The following is a 13,505-nucleotide window of genomic DNA, read 5'->3' on the forward strand; positions in this document are numbered from 1 at the left end:
AATAATGCCTTGAGATCTTTTGCATCCACCTGAGAGAGCATTCAAGGCCTCAGTTTAACATCTCCTCTCATTCCATAAACCAGGCAAAACTGGGGCTACGAGAATGCCCTCGGTTTGCAGAAACTAGATTTAACAACACAGAGACTCCTGAAATCCCACTTAAAAGAAGACCAAGATTAAAAAGCACTGTAGGTACAAACACATACCCCACCACATCATGCTGGAACTTGCTGACCTTTTTTTACACAATGAATACTGATTTTCTTTTAAATATTAAAAAAAAACCACAGGGTTTTTCAGTTACAGTTATGTATTTATTTTTGTGAAGGGGAAAGTCTTGTTTGGCGACTTCTGCGTTCATCAACTGTTTGGGTTTTATCTGTTACTGTGCTGTTAAATGTAATGGTGATGCAACCTCCCTAAGAGGCCATTAAGTGCTCTGTGGTTTGTAGTCATTAAAAGCAATAACAATTCCATCTCCCAAGTGACAGAAACAAAACCATCCTACCTGTTTAAACAGATGAAAGAGAACAAAAATCACACATGCTGGAAATCTGAAATATAAATAAGATTTGCCTCTGTATAGTTCCTTATCACATCATCAAAACATCTCAAAACACTTCATGCAGGTTAATGACTCAGTGCCCTGGAAAAACACTATTATAAATATATTAATTAGGCTGATGCATGTAGAGATAGGGGCTGAAATTCTACATTGCCCTATTATAACTCCAGCAGGAGACTGGCAGAATCCCCAGGGAAATGGCAGAAATAACCATTTCACTGGGAGTTCTGCTGGATTCCTGCTGGAGTTATGGCAGGATATCAGTGGAACCTCTGTGGAATTTCAGCCCCACAGTTTAGCAACGTGGATTTAGTGTGTTTTATGTTGGTTAATGATAGCAGTTTATTTCCATTATATCTCAATCTGCTCCATACCCTTTGGCCTCCTTTCTTTCAATTCTTCAAAGAAGTAGTTCTTCATGTCTCTTGTCTAATGATCTACTGCCACTTTTTTGCTTTAATGGCTTCATCCTTGGTCCTTCTTCATCTGTTGACAAACTTGATCTATTTCCTCCCACAGCTCCTCCAAGAATTTTGGTTGCCTTGATTGTGTCCATTTCTTTTCACTTCAGCAACTCTTAAAGATTTGTAAAGCCCAAGGTTTGTCAAACACTTGAACACTGTTCCCACATCTGAGGTGGCTCTTCTAGAACTCCTGAACCTGATACAAGAAAAAACTTGTTGACTGATGGGTGATTGTTTTCGCTCTCACCTCTAACCTCCAGCCTCACTCTCTGTCACAATGTTTCTTGTTCTCTATTTCATCAATACAACTATGCTTCATGAACTTTCCTTCCTATTCCTCCAGTCCTTCTTCGACCTCCAACGTCACTATGTGAAATCAAGACTCATCATCCCATCTTCTACTCTAATTCATTCTTGCTCCGAAACTCAAAACTGTGGAACTCCTTATCTCCTTCAGTCTTCCCTAACTCCTACAATCTTCAGGGTTTTAGATTCCTAGCTTGGTGTCAACTAATCACTACTTCGTGACTTACCTCAACTTTTGTTTTATCCTTTATGATCTTGGTTGCATCTTGCACTATAAGCCTTGGGCTTCTATTTTGATTTCACAATTTAAAACCAGGTATTTGCTGTGGTGCATGGCATTTTAACTGCTACAGTTCCTTAACAGTGTTCTTAGATAGACAATATGGTTCAACAGTCTACTTATTGACTCCACTCTCTATTGGAAAAGAGCCCATTTGCAGTTCCATCTGTTTTAGGGGATCAATTGCACCCACCCTGGAGGGTGTCTTCATTAAGTCTGTGCTTGTGCCTGCATTATTAAATGGAGAATAGCCCAGAATCAACTCAAGGTTGAAGACATGTTTGCAATTGAGATGTGAACGTTCATCATATGGGTTATAGCCATGAACACACTGACGCTGTTTAGTCCATCTGTTCCTTGCTTGCATTTATTTTGGGTTTTAACTTTAATTATAGTCTCACTGTCAATATAAAATTATTAATTAATTCCATTTTATCCTTGGGATGACCTTCACAATCAGTGAATTTTCTTCCATTGTTTGCGTGGCCCTTGATACTGTGTGTGGGTTATCTTCTCAGGAAAGGCATGATTTGTGCTTTCTGTCGGGGTAAAACTAATTGCCCAATAGATAGAGATAAGTAAAAATGAAAGCAGAAAATCCTGGAAGCGCATCAGCATCGGAGAAAACATGGAAACACGCCATTCCACCCAACCAGTTCACGTCAGAATTTACCCTCCGTTAGCTGTGGCTCAGTGGTAGCACTCTTGCCTCTGAGTCAGAAGGATGTGGGCTCTAGTCCCACTCCAGAGTCTTGAGCACATAATCCAGGCTGACACTTCAGTGCAGTACTGAGGGAGTGCACTATCGAAGGTGCTATCTTTTGGATGAGACATTAAACCAAGGCCCTCTCAGGTGGATGTAAAAGATCCCACGGCACTATTTCAAAGTAGAGCTGGGGAGTTCTCCCCCAGTGTCCTAGTCAATATTTATCACTAAAACAGATTATATGTTCCTTATAACATTGCTGTTAGTGGGACCTTGCACTGTGCAAATTGGCTGCAGCGTTTCGTACATTACAACGGTGACTACACTTCAAAAATACCTCATTGGCTGTAAAGTGCTTTGGGACGTCATGAAAGGCGCTATATAAATGCAAGTTTTTCATTTTCCATGCGAGACTGCCAGGAAACAGGGATACAAACATTCATTTCTCCACCCATTCTCAATCACTAGAGTACCGAGGGCTGTTGCCCATGGGCAGTTGAGGAAACTCAATTCCCACCTCCAAAATAAAAATACAAAAAAAAAACAGGTATCTGCTTTGGCCACAGAAAAATTGGGAAATACACAAGAGCTCAGTCAGCATTTTAAACAGAAAGTCAAGTTAACCCTTCACCAGATCGTGATGAGGAAGAAAGACTTGCATTTCTATAGTACCTTTCACGACAACAGAGCATTCCAAAGTGCTTTTTTTTTATTCGTTCACGGGATGTGGGCGTCGCTGGCAAGGCCGGCATTTATTGCCCATCCCTAAGAGGGCAATTAAGAATCAACCACATTGCTGTGGGTCTGGAGTCACATATAGGCCAGACCGGGTAAGGACGGCAGGTTTCCTTCCCTAAAGGACATTAGTGAACCAGATGGGTTTTTATGACAATCCGGTTTTTACAATCAATGGAGTGCTTTTTGATGTGTAGTCACTGTTGTAGTGTAGGAAACGATGGCAGCCAATTTGCACACAGCAAGGCCCCACAAACAGCAATGAGATAATGACCAGATCATTATGTTTTTAGGTGCAGGTTAAATATTGGCCAGGATACCAGGAAGAACTCCCCTGCTCGTCTTCATGGATCTTTTACATCCACCCAAGAGGCCAGACAGGGCCTCATCTGAAAGATGGCACCTTGAACAGTGCAACACTCCTTCAGCACTGTGCTGGAGTGTTGGCCTGGATTATGTGCTCAAGTGGGAGCAGGACTTGAACCCACAACCTTCTGACTCAGAGGTGAGAGTGTTACCAACTGAGCCACAGCTGACACAACAGGGAGCCTATTGTGAAGCAATATTCACTTTCCAGCAGAGGCCAATAGATGGTAATCAAGAGCAGGAACCCCGGCTGATATTTTTCCCTTTCCTAAATCAAGGATGCTAATATTCTTTATTGCCCCCCCTCCCACCCCAGCAGAAATCAGCTACTTCGCTCAGCCTCGGGTTCAAGCCTCTGATCTTCCCGGTCTGTATGGCTTAGTTCCACACTGTGCATTGCACTTAACAACTGAGTGACTGGGGGAGTCTCAACGCTCATCTCTATCTTGTAATGATTTTACTTCCTTTTTGCCTTTCTATTGACTTTTCACTGCCTGACTGTGGTTACCAGTCAGATAGTGAAAAGGCTTTAGCAGGTATATCATGCAACAATATCCACCTCAGGGATGCTTCTGCGGTCCTGTGCTCCCGACAGAAAGTACCACCTACAGGGAGTGCACTACGGGAAGTCATGCATCCACATACTGTTATTTTATGTCCCATTAATTTTAATGTGCTGTTCCCTATGAAGAATGAGGGAGCGTGGAATCAGCCCTCTCTTTTCAACATCTTAAAACATCTTTTCACAGGCTGTTAAATCCATTAACTGTTTCTTTGTAGTGGTGGTTTGTATATCTGACTCTTGGAGGGTGAATTTCTGCGGGGGACTTTCTCCCTCTTGTCAGCTGTATCTTCAGTGGAAGAGCCGGGGCAACCCCTGGACAAATGGCATAAATGGTGCCACCAAAGTTACGGAGAATGTGCGGGAGAACCCTTTCTTGACTTCCTTTTATCAGTTCTAATGAGGGTTCTCACCCGAAGCATTAACCTGTCTTTCTCCATTGCTGATGGAGCCTCTGTGCAGTGCCAGCATTTTCAGCTTTTATTTTTACTTATCTCTATTGGGCAATTAGTTTTACTCCGACAGAAAGCAGAAGTCATGCCTTTCCTGAGATGATAACCCACACACGGTATAAAGGGCCATGTAAACAATGGAAGAAAATTCACTGATTGTAAAGCTCACCCCAGGACAAAACAGAATTTATTAATGTATGCACTTGTATGTACTTTTGAGGTCATATAAAATAAACAAAATAAAAGCTCACATTTTAAAAATGAAAATGAGCGATTACCATTCCTAATGATGGACCATATGTCAGGTGTATTATTGAAAAAATTAGGTGACTCTACCCAGATGGTTGGGGCAACTCACTCACTCACCCACCCACCCACCCTCACTCACTCACTCACTCACTCACTCACGCACCCACACACTCACTCACTCACTCACTCCATGGTGATGTAATGGGGGGAGTAAAAGCTCACTTTATAAATCTCTACAATCCTAGGCGCTAGACATCAGCAAGATTGAAAAAAGTAGGAGAGAAGATGAGGTAAATCAAGGAGTAATGGTTTGGTGACACCAAGCTTGGGTTTTAAGAGCCTGGAGACTGTAAGAGGAAGGGAAGACTGAGGGAGGGGAGGCATTCCACTGTGTTAAGATCCTGACGAAGAATGGGTTAGAGCAGGAAACAGTCTGATGGGTCTTGGTCTCCAGACAGCCAGGTTGCAGGGAGGAGAAAGAGTGTGTAGGGGGAACAAAAGAGGAAAAGTTGGAGTTTTGGATGGAACTATACAAGTGCAAGCTTAGTGAGAAAATATTCTCGGCCCTGGCGAAGGATCTCTTTTCAGGTGCTGACTGACCTGCTGGGTAATTTAGATTGAGATTTAATTTAGATTTTCAGCATTTGCACTTTTTTCCCCCAATCTTCATTGTACTACACACGCGAGCAGGCTACGAAACAGTTAAAAAGCTCGGGTGGAGTGGATGGGGCTCTAGAGGCAGTGGTTTAGCAAAACAAACCAGGCTCGGGAATGATGGTTTCCAGAAACCAACGAAACCACTTTCGAAAAATGCATTAACCCTTTGAGAACTGTTGTCAAATTTTGTACCCATGGAGGAATTGTCTCATTCAATAGTCAATTGATTCCCCCCCCCCAATTTCCCTACAGTGACCCAATGCTGCTTAATGATAGTGCAATAAACAATCCACTGTAACTGATGCCTAGTAACAGACATTTGTATGTTTAATAAAAATGCCAAATGGATTGCAAAGGAGTGTTGTCTATTGTTCGGGGCTGAGGCTAAGGCAGCAGGACTATAAACCGCAAAATTAATTCACTCCGATTCTTCCACATCATTTTAGGTCAATCCATACATCAATGCAAAACTCTCAAACCTCTTGAAACATATATTTGCATCAAATTCAGAATTGCGTATTAAAGGATTGAGACATGTGCTTTCAGTCTTGTTTTGCAAAAACAAAGTGAAGCTTTCTATTTTTTTTTCTCCCCACCCTCCTCCTCCAAGACTACCGCATCGGCAGTGGGACAGAAACACGAAATCAATCACCAGTATTTAAGGGCATCTTATAAATCCTCGTCAGGGAGGGAAGTGGAAAAGACAGCTGCTGTTTTTAAAAAAAAAGTAAACTCTGTTTTTAAATGACAAAGGAATCAGTGGCAATTTTACCCGAAGCCAAATATTCATTAAGCAAAGTGAGAGAGTTGGGAGAAAAGGAGTTAAAGGATGAAAAAAAAATTAAATCACCATTTTAACAAACTACCTATTTGTGAGCCGATGGTTTGATATTTATTCATTTTACAATTGTGCGCATTCTCTTACTGCCTGATGCTAATTAACCAACAGCCTTAATATTTGTAAGAGGGACATCCAGGAGCTGAAGTCAGAAAAAACAGGCAAGTCCTGGGCATTTTGTTTTGGGCTTGACATTGTCTCAGCCAAGGCTACACTGTGTAGAATGTGAGGCAGGCAGGATAAAGTGTCAGGGATTGATGAATGGAAGAGAAACTGGCCATAAACTGCAGGCCCTGTTGGTCATTGACCGCCTGTTCTGTTTATAAAAAGGAAGAAGCTGTTTCCGGGAGCTAACGAAACCCAGGCATGCAAGCAAGGGATATAGATCATATTTGTGGGAGTCTGAATGCAGATCTGCAGGTCAAGGTATCTCCCCAAAGTCCATTTGTATTGTTTATTCGCGTGAGAGTGGGGAGGTATCATGCTGTCATTCTAAACAGGAAAGTTTATATATTGCCCGTATCCTTTTTCCAGGAGCTAAGTCTACATTGAAATCTGCAGTGACATTTGTTGATCATCTTTCTTGTCAATTAATTTAACTGCTGTTCTATCAAACAACCTGTAAATGTGAGCTGACATGCATTTTTTTAATGTGCAGTGAGTCAGGGTATGTAGATAAAGCAACCAAGAAGATAGCCTAATGCACTTGTGAACTCTTCTAAGCTTTCATTTTGAAGTTGTTCATAAGAAAGAAAGACTTGCATTTATATAGCGCCTTTCACAACCTCAGGACATCTCAAATTGCTTTACAGCCAATGAAGTACTTTTGAAGTTAGTCACTGTTGTAATGTAGTAAACGCAGCAGCCAATTTGCACACAGCAAGGTCTCACAAACAGCAATGAGATAATGACCAGATAATCTGTTTTTGTTTAGTGATGCTGGTTCATAGTATCATAGTAGGTAGAACACAGGAGGCCATTCGGCCCATCGTGCCTGTGCCGGCTCTTTGAAGGAGCTATCCAATTAGTCCCGTTCCCCTGCTCTTTCCCCATAGCCCTGTACATTTTTTCCCTTTGAGTATTTATCTAATTCCCTTTTGAAAGTTACTATTGAATCTGCTTCTCCACTCTTTCAGGCAGTGCATTCCAAATCATTACAACTCGCTGCGTAAAAAAATGTTTCCACATGTCACTTCTGGCTCTTTTGCCGATCATCTTAAATCTGTGTCCTCTGTTTACTGACCCTTCCGCCACTGGAAACAGTTTCTTCTTATTTACTCTATCAAAACCCTTCATTATTTTGAACACCTCTATCAAACCTCCCCTCAACCATCTCTGTTCTAAGGAGAACAACCCCAACTTCTCCAATCTCTCCAATAACTGAAGTCTCTCATCCCTGGTACCATTCTAGTAAATGTCTTTTGCACCCTCTAAGGCCTTGACATCCTTCCTAAAGGGTGGTGCCCAGAATGGTTGAGGAATAAATATTGGCCTGGACACCAACTCTCTTCAAAATAGTGCCATGGAAATTTTTACGTCCACCTGAGGAAACAGACGGGGCCTTGGTTTAACAACTCATTCGTAAAATGGCAACTCCGACAGTGGAGCATTCTCTCAGTACCACACTGGACTGTCAGCATAGATTTTGTGCTCATGTTCCTGGAGTGGGACTTGAACCCATGACTTTCTAACTCAGCAAATGAGAGTGCTACCAACTGACCCACGGCTGACACCAGCAGGTTGGGGAGGGAAAACTCAGCCAGGATCCCTGCTCCTTGGCTGCTGACCAATGACCACTGCTAGACGAGTGTGTGAGTATGCACATGTGCGCATGTCCGTACAAGTTTGCGTGTGCGTGTGAACATGTGTGGATGTCAGGCGAGAATAATATGGAGTTAACTGTGATGCCCCTCCCCCAGCCATATACCCTGTTGGTGCTCGCTGTCAAGGCTCATACATGAACAATGGCCACTGGGGTGAGCTCCTGAAGGGCACCCATTGCCCATGAAGCCATATCGCAGCGTCCGGGGTGGAGTGGGGGGAGGGGGGAAAGAAAGTTGACAATTAATAAAATAGTATACTCTCTAACTTTGTGGACTTTCAGAGATATAGCAGGCACCAGTGTCCAGGCAGTGACACAGGGGACTGCATGAGAAGTGTCTTTGCAGGAAACCACACGTCAGTACCAGAAACCGCAAGAAGATACATGGAAACCCCATTGACTGGAGAAGCATCCTGTGGCTGGATGAACCCAACAAGAGCCTGTACTTCTCTGGTGTGCGTATGATCAGGACCATGCATAGGGACATAGGAATGTACAGGACTGGAATAGACAATCGCAGTTCATCTGACCAGCCCCGCACTTGACAAATAGAATACATACTTTGCTATCTCTTTCCCTTAATTGATTTTCTCACCAAATGCCTGATCAATTCCCTGTTAAAATTACTGATATAATCAGCGCCAATTCCACCCGCTCCCTGCCCCAATCCATCAAGGCAATCCTGATAAGTCCATCGATCTTCCCTATTCTGAGCTTCATTTAATGTCCCCTCATTGTCATTCTTGGGGTCATGGTAACCAATTTCTTAGGGTTCAACTTGTCGATACTTTTACGGATCCTGAATGTCTCAGTGTGATCCCCTCTCACCCTTCCCTTCTCCGGTGTTTACATGACGTCAGGGAATAAGCCCATCATCTGAGATTCTACGTGGCATTGGAGATCATCAATCTAATGCTGGTTATTGCGTAAAGACAACGAATAGGCCACAGTCAAGTTGGTGAATGTTACAATAGTGACTACGCTGCAAAAGTACCTCATTGGCTGTAAAGCGCTTAGGGACAACCTGAGGTCGTGAAAGGCATTATAGAAATGCAAGTTCTTTCTTTCCTTCTTTCTTTTACTGCCCAATGTGAAACCACGCCATACAGATCAGGAAAGTTTCAGGTACAATCCCCAATCTGTGTTAGGTTGGTATCAACTGGTCAGTAAGAGGGCTGGGAAGGGGGAAAAAGGATCAGCTTGGGATCCCACTGTTGATCAATATCCAGTGACTCCCGCTGCAAACTGCATTTATGTGGATGTCGGGTGGACAGAGGATCAGATGCAACCGTACTAAAAAGAAAGAAAGAACCTGCATTTATACAGCACCTTTCACAACCTCAGGACGTTCCAAAATGCTTTACAGTCAATGAAGTATTTTTGAAGCATAGTCACTGTTGTAATGTAGGAAACGCAGCTGCCAATGTTGTGCACAGCAAGGTCCCGCAAACAGCAATGCGATAATGACTATATAATCTGTTTTTAGTGACATTGGTTGAGAGATAAATATTGGTCAGGATGCCAGGGAGAATTCCCCTGCTCTTCTTCGAATAATGTCATGTGATCTTTTTTACGTCCACCTAAGAAAAAAGTGCAACAAATGTCGTTACATTTAATCTGTAATCTATACTGAAGCAGCCGTCCTAATATTTTCAGCAGTTGCAATTGTGTCTGCTGCTCGGTTTAATTTCTCATCCGAAAGACTGCACCTCTGAAAGTGCAGCGCTCCCTGAGTACTGGCAGTGGAATGTCAACCTGGATTATGGGCTCAAGTCTCTGGAGTGGGAGGCAAGAGCGTGATCAACTGAGCCACGACTAATGCCATTGCCCTCACAGTCAAGTAGTCTGCTGCTACTCACCTTTTAGACTCACGCATGAAGAATGGCCACTTCGGCAAGATGCAGGAGGGTGCCTTTTGTGTGTGAAACTATATCCTAGCATGAAGCAGCGCCTTCAGGTGGGGCAGGGAAAAATAAAGACATGAATATCTCAGCTTTGCAGCCATGCTGTTGGGAATGTGGTGCACAATCACACTTTGATAAATGACCCAAAGGGACATGTTGTTGCTGTGTGAAGGACTTCCTAAAGATGCAAGAGGTCAGTGTGATGGAATGGCACGTCCAGTTTCTAGATTCACACTTGATAAAAGTGGATGTGGCACTTCCTGAAGAACTGTGTGAAAGGCTGTGTGAATGGACGGAAGTCAACATCCCTCGTCCAGCGGCTCCCCCCCCCCCCCCCCCAATATCCACGGCAAGTGATTTGAAAATGAATGGAGGCATGCTAGGCCCTGGTTGATGTTGCTGATAGGTTGTCACCAAGGTCAAGGCTGTTACCATGACAATGGGACATTGGATGCTTGAGTAGCTCAGGACGTAATTGATAATATCTTGAATTTTTTTAAGCAAAATGGATCTCGTCGGAGACTTCCCATTTTAGATGAAGCATGCATCAAATGAAGCAGGGTGAAGCAGAATCGGCTTATACTAGGTTTATACTACAGGTGTGCACTGCAATATGAATGAGGTGGCAGTAGAGGCTTCAAAGTAAAGAAAGAATTTACATTTATATTGCGCCTTTCACAACCTCAGGATGTCTCAATGCGCTTTGCAACCAATGAAGTATTTTTTGAAGTGTAGTCACTGTTGTAATGTAGGAAATGTGGCAGCTGATTTGCGCACAGCAAGGTCTCACAAACAGCAATGTGATAATGACCAGATAATCTGTTTTAGTAATGTTAGTTAAGGGATAAATATTGGCCAGGACACTGGGGAGAACTCCCCTGCTCTTCTTCAAATAGTGCCATGGGATCTTTTATGCCCACCTGAGAGGGGAGAGGGGGCCTCGGTTTAATGTCTCATCTGAAAGACGGCACCTCCGACAGTGCAGCACTCCCTCAGTACCGCGCTGGAGTGTTAGCCTGGATTATGTGCTCAAATCTTTGGAGTGGGACTTGAACCCAGAACCTCCTGACTCAGAGGTGAGAGTGCTACCAAATGAACATTGCTATCGGCTTCACAAAGACTTGCAAGAGCCAACCCCGTTGCCAATTGTAAAACGGAATCCGCTGGGAACGGGATCAGGAAGCGTTCAGATTTCCAAACAGCTTGAACAAGACACTAGTAGCTTTGGCCACGTAATGGAACTAATCTCACGACATCATTTGTTTTTTTAACTGAATAAAATGGCCAAATACATCTGTGACTCCAGGACTGTATCAGTTAAAACCGTTGAAATGCTTCAGTTCTGTAATCTAATCGTTGCCCATCTCACATTTTAAGAACACCTACAAAGGAATGGTTAGAAGAGTTCAGTCGTAATAAAGAAATATTATTTTGTACGCCATGCAGCAACACACAGTATTTCACTGGTGAAGGCAGTCGATAGAATGAATGATCTGTTTATAACTTCTGTGAGTGTCATGTGCATTATTTTTGCTTCATAGTGATTACGGAGGGATTAAAATATGCATGCTTAAAGGTCAACTTCTCTGTAACAATGGCAGTTCAATTTTGTTTGTTCCAATTTTCTCCAGTCCTCTACTGCAGGGAGTGACTCATCCTTGGGTAATACACAGGCCCCAGCAGTCCTACTGTACCTCAGCCAAGTTGCCCTTCTTCATATGTGAGCTTAGACAGGGAATACTGGGAGAGTGTTTCACCATATAGAGGCTGGGTCATATAAAGCCATATAGGGCTGGGCGTCACTGCCAAGTCTGATCCCGTCCGTCACTTTCCAGAAAAGAAGGGGGAGGGGGCATAGGACTCACTGGAGACAATGTACAACAAAAATCCCATTCCTATCTGGAATGCCATCATCATGGTTTGTTTTGGAAGCAGCTTTCTAGAAGTCATGGTACTTTTAGATCTGTTCCATTGTAGGAATAACACAGATGTACCCAAAGCTTGGAGGATGGGTTAATTGATAACTGGACAGTCCCTGTAAAAGCATTGTGCCAATATTTATCTCTCGACCAACATCACTATAACAGATTATCTGGTCATTGTCACATTGCTGTTTGTGGGATCTTGCTGTGAGCAAATTGGCTGCTATGTTTCCCTACATTACAACAGTGATTACACTTCAAAAGTACTTCATTGGATGTAGAGCGCTTTGGGACATCGTGAGGTCATGAAAGGCGCTATATAAATGCGAGTCTTTCTTTCATTGCCACATTTTTATCAGAACAACTCATTGCCACACCGACACAAACTCAGCAGAAATACAACCAGCAGAAAAGGTGCCAAACAAGCTCTTCTCTTATCTCCTCTCTTCCCTTTCTCCACTTTTCAGGTTTCACAGTGCTGTTCCCTTCTGCAGGTCAACCAACTCAGATAGGAGATGTGCGACTGATTTCCAGATCCTCTCAAAGTTGCCATCTAGTGGAGACTAAAGGTACAAGCTATTAAAGCAATAGAGAGCGACAGAAGTATATAATGTTAATCCAAGGCATGTTTCATTGGGGTTAGCACTGTGATCAGAACGTGCTTCATGTTGGGCCTGCTCCGTGTCGGGTCTGCTCCATATGTGTCGGGCCTGCTCCATGTGTGTTGGGCCTGCTCCGTGTGTGTCGGGCCTACTCCAAGTCGGGCCTGTTCCATGTCGGGCCTGCTTCATATGTGTCAGGACTGCTCCATGTCGGACCTTCTACCTGTCAGGCCTGCTCCGTGTCAGGCCTGCTCCGTGTGCGTCGGGCCTGCTCCATGTCAGGCCTGCTCCACGTGTGTCGGGCTTGCTCCGTGTTGTGTCTGCTCGGTGTTGGGCCTGCTCCGCTGATGTTTTTCGAGCGTGGATGCGGCCGCCATCAAGAAGGTTCTTTTTTAAGCATTGATGTGGAGCCAGGAGGATCAGGACTGCATAGACAGGGGGCCTGAAAATTGTCCCCGGCCAATGTGGCGTTGGACATTTTTCAGGTGTCCTTGGGTCACAGGGCATAGCCCTATGAAATTGGTCACACTTGCCCCTGTTTTCTGCCTGGAAAATGGGCACAATGATGGCCAATTTCTACCCCATATGCTTGGTCTGGGAACTGTAGAAATATTTTTCATATTGATATCACAAAATAATTTGTTTAAAGAATTCATTGTTGGTGAATTGCCCTGTCACAGATACTTATCATATCCCCCTTGTATCAGTTTGGTTTGGTCAGTATTCTCACAACAGGTCAAAAGGATGCAAGTTTAAACCCCACACTAAGACTGGAGTGCATAAACTAGATCAACACTCCACTGCAGTGTCAGAGGTGCTGTCCTTGAGATGAGATGTTAAACTGAGCTCCAGTCTGATTGTTGAGGTGGATCCAATGGCACCACGCAAAGAGTGGGGAATTCTCTCAGTACCCTGGCCAGCATTGCTTCCTACATTAAATACCACCAATAAAAAACAAACAGATTAACGGTGCATTCATGTTTGTGGGAAGTTGCTGGTGCAGAAATGGCTGCCGTCGTTCCTACAAAGCAACAGTCATTGGACATCACATACTCTTTGAATCGCTTTGAGATGT

At 43.5% G+C, this 13,505-nt stretch overlaps 1 long non-coding RNA gene across 1 annotated transcript in view; it reads right to left on the bottom strand.

Moving 5' to 3' along the window:
- Positions 1 to 341: 341 nt before the first annotated feature.
- Positions 342 to 13,505, bottom strand: part of LOC137340277 (uncharacterized) — a 31,597-nt gene continuing 18,433 nt past the window's right edge. Inside the window, exons 2-3 of the long non-coding RNA XR_010966748.1 lie at positions 940 to 1,225; positions 342 to 508 (exon numbers count right to left, since the gene is read on the bottom strand). This is a non-coding gene — a long non-coding RNA (uncharacterized lncRNA). The remainder of the gene's footprint in view (positions 509 to 939; positions 1,226 to 13,505) is intronic.

Source organism: Heptranchias perlo, chromosome 21 (genome assembly GCF_035084215.1).
Source record: "Heptranchias perlo isolate sHepPer1 chromosome 21, sHepPer1.hap1, whole genome shotgun sequence".
NCBI lineage: Eukaryota > Metazoa > Chordata > Chondrichthyes > Hexanchiformes > Hexanchidae > Heptranchias > Heptranchias perlo.